Source organism: Lolium rigidum, chromosome 4, assembly GCF_022539505.1.
Source record: "Lolium rigidum isolate FL_2022 chromosome 4, APGP_CSIRO_Lrig_0.1, whole genome shotgun sequence".
Lineage (NCBI taxonomy): Eukaryota > Viridiplantae > Streptophyta > Magnoliopsida > Poales > Poaceae > Lolium > Lolium rigidum.
In genome coordinates this window covers 231,224,034-231,229,171 of record NC_061511.1, presented here as the reverse complement: position 1 = coordinate 231,229,171, position 5,138 = coordinate 231,224,034, and positions in this window count along the sequence as shown.

Sequence of the window (5,138 nt, the reverse complement as noted above, 5' to 3'; positions counted from 1 at the left end):
CCCTCCTGGCCCCATAATATGATTGTACTCCTTCTTAGCCGCATTTTCCTTATTTTTTTTCGATATTTCAATGAACTTCTCCGACTTCTTTTGCCTCACAAATTCTGGCCAATCATGTTGCAGTTTCTCATATTGTCCTTTGAAATCCGGAGTCTTGTTCTGGTTGACATAGTCACGGGCTAGATTTTGCTTGAATTTCCGGAATGCGTCGGCCATCTTATGAAGAGCGAACTGTTTGACTAGCCTCCTTCTCTCCTTGTTTTCCGGAATCTTGTTACCCAATTCATCGAATTTGTTGTATTCCGGAGGTAGAACGAAATGTTCCATAAGCTTTTTCAAGCAATCTTTTTTTGTTCTCTTGTCGACAAAACTGAAACCAAGACGTGCCTTCTTTGGCTCATTCCACTCCTGGACGGTGATCGAGACGTTGTCTCTAACAACGGCTCCGCATTGGTCGATAAACTTGGTGGAGTTCTTGTGGGGCTCCTGTGGCTTGCCGGTTGCACTGACAACCTCGATGGTATATGTTTCTCCTTGTTTCAGCGTCTTGGTTGCGCCACGCTTTGACAACGTACTCGATTGTTTCGACGATCCGGCCGAGGGCTAAAATAAGAAAGAGAGTCGCGCGCGTTAGTGCACACATATTTATTCAAATCAGTAAGTTTGTATCACCAGAGGCTCAATGTATATATATACCTCGGCGCCGGAGGTGGTTGCTACTTGCAATTCAAGATTGTCGTTTATCGACGGTTGACCTCCATCGTCATCACCTTGCTGACGATCTTCATCTTCACCATCAAGGTTCAGATAAGAAGAGACATCCTCTTCTTCATCTTGTTCGGTCGCCACATAAAGAACATCGCCGTTTATGAGGCCCATTATATGTTCTTCAGCTTCCGGATCATAGTTGGCCATAATCGGATCAGCTCTATCGTCCGCCATATGTCAGTCCTGAAAACATGTAGTAAAAACTAATTAATTGTGTATATGCCAGCATTATCACATCTCTTCTACATATAAAGAGAGAGGGCGATGAGGGAGGCGAGAGGGGGGACGCGTATTAGATGTGTATATGCGGACGATCGACCTCGCCTCGCAGTGACCGCGTGATCGAGAGACCTGTGGCGGTTGCGAAAGGGCGGTGGCGAAAGGGCAGCGGTGGCGAAAGGGCGGTGGCGAAAGGGCGGTGGCGGTGCCGAGGACAACACACATAACCCTCGCCGCCCCCTCTCGATCCCAAAAAAAACACCGCGCGTATATGGAGGGGGCGACGAGGCTCGCTGCCCCCTCCGTATACGCGCGGTGGTTAAGTCAAATTTTAGTTAAGACAAAAAATTTAAGACAATTTTTTTAAGTCAAATTAGATTTCTTTTTTAAGTGAAATTTTAGTTCATTTTTAGACAAACTTTTAAGTGAAATTTTAGTTATTTTTTTAGACAAACTTTTAAGTCAAATTTTAGTTCTTTTTTAAGTCAAATTGTAGTTCTTTTTTGAGACAAAATTTTTAAGTCAATTTTTAGTTTTTTTAAGTCAAATTTTAGTTCTTTTTTTAGACAAACTTTTAAGTCAAATTTTAGTTATTTTTTGCTTTAAAATTAACAAGAAAAAAAACAAAAAAAAGGAGAAAAAAAGGCGGCCGGGGCGCACGCGCGCAGCCTCTCCCTCTCTCTCTGTCACCGCGCGCGCGGCACGGCGCGGCCTCTCTCCTCTCTCTCTCTCGGGCGAGCAGCGGCGCCGGCGAGCAGCGGCGCGCGCGGCCACGGCGCCGCGCTCTCTCCCTCTCCTCTCTCTCACTGCGAGCGGCGGCGCCGGCGATGACGATGGGGCCGCGGCGGCCGGGGACGGGGCAGGGGCCGCGCGGCGCGCGCGAGCGTGTACTAGACACGGTGGGCGGCGGCGACGACGGGGCGACGTACGGGGCGGGGACGCTCGGGACGGCGCGACGAGAGGGCGGCGATGGAGAGAAGGCGGCGACGGTGAGCTCGAGTGCGGCGGCGTGGATCGTCTCTGTAACTTCAGGCGGAGATGAAGAGAATGGCGCGGCCGTTCGCGCCGCGCGAATTTATAGGAACCCCCCCTTTAGTCGCGGTTGGTGTGGCCAACCGCGTCTAAAGGTACCTTTAGTCGCGGTTGGCCACACCAACCGCGACTAAAGGGTTTTTTCGCCGGGTTTTTCGTTCTCACGCGTAAAGACCTTAGTCGCGGTTGGCCAGGCCAACCGCGACTAAAGGTATTTTTCAAAATACATTTCTTTTTCAAAATCTTAAAAATACAAATAATATATCAAAAAATTCAGAAAAATAAAACTAATTCAATTCAAAATCTTAAAAATACAAATAATATATCAAAAAATTTAGAAAAATAAAACTAATTCATTTCAAAATATTAAAAATACAAATAATATATCAAAAAATTAAGAAAAATAAAACTAATTCAATTCAAAATCTTAAAAATACAAATAATATATCAAAAAATTCAGAGAAATATAACTAATTCATTTCAAAATGTTAAAAATACAAATAATATATCAAAAAATTCAGAGAAATATAACTATTTCATTTCAAAATGTTAAAAATACAAATAATATATCAAAAAAATCAGAAAATAGAACTAATTCATTTCAAAATGTTAAAAATACAAATAATATATCAAAAAAAATCAGAAAATAGAACTAATTCATTTAAAAATGTTAAAAATACAAATAATATATCAAAAAAATCAGAAAAATAGAACTAATTCATTTCAAAATGCTAAAAATACAAATAATATATCAAATAAATCAGAAAAATCCAATTTCTTCCCTCATCTGCTAGTTCTTCACGCCTATGTCTTCCCGCCATTTCTTCACGCCTCTGTCTTCCCGCCTCTGTCTTTCATGGGCTTGCAGGAAAAAATTCCGAGGCGCAACTTCCGAAGATGCCGTAGGGCGTGTAAACCAACGACATCTTCGAGAAGCTGCGCCAAGGCGTATCGATGCTCCTTTTATAGGCACGGCGCCGCTGATGCTTTGTCTTGTTCCTCCGATAGGGCGTCGTGCGCTACATGCTTTATCTCATCGAGCAGTGCGTCCACCCACGCGTCCTTATCCTGCCGACAGCTTTAGTCACGGTTGCACCCTCCAGCCGGGACTAAAGCTTACCCGTACGTCCTTATCCCACCGACGCTTTGTTAGATGATACAAAACCACCATTAGTTCCGGCTGCACCCACCACCCGGGACTAAAGGTTAGATGACCAGCTCTGGATTCCTCTTCTTCCTCGCCATTTCTTCCCCGTCTTCCCGCCTCTTTTTTCCCGCCACTTTCTTCCCGCCTCCTGTCTTCCCACTCCCATTTTTCCCGCCATTTCTCACTACATATATGTAGCCCGGCTTGGCCAGCATTATCACATCTCTACAATCTCTCATCACTCTCTCATGGCTTCCACCGCACCCACTCTAACCTACCAGCAGGTGGAGGAGCTTTGCGCCTCGAACTACCCTTGCCCACCGGGCTACCGCGTCCCCGCTGGCTGGAGCCTAAGCGCCGGAGGCGTGCCGGTCCCTCCCATCCCTCAGGGTACTGCGCGCCGGGCGGCAATCACGAACCACTACTACCTCGACCTCACGCCGGAGCAGCGGATGAATCCCCGCTGGCATCCCGATAACCAGCATACTTGGGAGGCCTTCTTCATCAATCGGCGTGAGAGGGCGCTCGCCAGGTATGAGGAGGACGGTCTGCCTCCTGGGAACTTCCACGAGGCCGGCCGTCGGGTATGGTGGTACGGGCGGACTCTACAGAGCGTCATGGACTACATCACGGCCGGCGATATCCCTCGCATGCGCTACCCTCAGTTCGAGCCACGAGCGCCGCCGACGATAGCGACGACAGCAGCGACGACGACGGCGGCAACTTAGAAGGCGACGACTACCAGTACAACGGTGGCGACTATGAAGACTACGAGTATGCATATTATACGCCTAGGCAGGAGTATGACTAAGTCACTCCAAATTTCATGTATCATCAGTGGTATCTCGAATCAATCGAATCATTATTCGAAAATGGACACCAAACACATCACAGATAATATAATTCACATGATCCATTCAACAAAGTTTGGTACAATAAATTATTACACATCATTTCTTCCCTTGTGTCCCTGCTTGCTTACGATTGTGCCGTATCCATGGAGCATCCTCATCATTTAACATAATGCTTGGGTCGGTGTTCACTTTGAAGGGCGGAATTTCACCAAACATATTATAATCTTCTCGACATGTCCGTCTTGTCCTCCACTCCCACGATGTTTCTATTCCCTGAAAGAACAATGTGGCGCTTTGGATCATCGCATGATGTACTGATCATTTTCTTATCTTTCCGTTTCCTCGGTTTGCTACTCATGTCCTTCACATAGAAAACCTGAGCGACATCTTTCGCTAGGACGAATGGTTCGTCAAGGTAACCAAGATTGTTGAAATGCACCATTGTCATTCCGTATTGCTGGTCCACCTTTACCCCACTGATGACCCACAAGTATAGGGGGTGTATCGTAGTACTTTCGATAAATAAGAGTGTCGAACCCAACGAGGAGCAGAAGGTGTTGACAAGCAGTTTCGATGAAGGATTCACTGTAAATGCTCAAAGACAAGTATTCAGGGGTTTTGATATTGCATATAAATAAAGTACAAATAAATAAAATGCGAGAGTAATAGTTGCAGTGAGTGGCCCAATCCTTTTTAGCACAAAGGACAAGCCGGTTTGTTTACTTATAATGACCAAACGTTCTTGAGGACACACGGGAATTTAGTCTAGTGCTTTCGCTTCATATAGTTGATTAATCTTCATTGTTTTGATAAGTGTTGTGTGGGTGAACCTATGCTAATGCATCGCCCTTCCTAGGACTAATACATACTTGTGATTATACCCCTTGCAAGCATCCGCAAATACAAGAAAGTAATTAAGATATATCTAACCACAGCCTTAAACTCTGAGATCCTGCTATCCCTCCTGCATCGATATACCAACGGGGGTTCAGGTTGCTGTCACTCCGGCAACCCCGCAATTAGCAAACGAATACAAGATGCATTCCCCTAGGCCCATTGAGATCCTGCTATCCCTCCTGTTTACTTATGATGATGATCCCAATGAAGTCCAGCTCGAT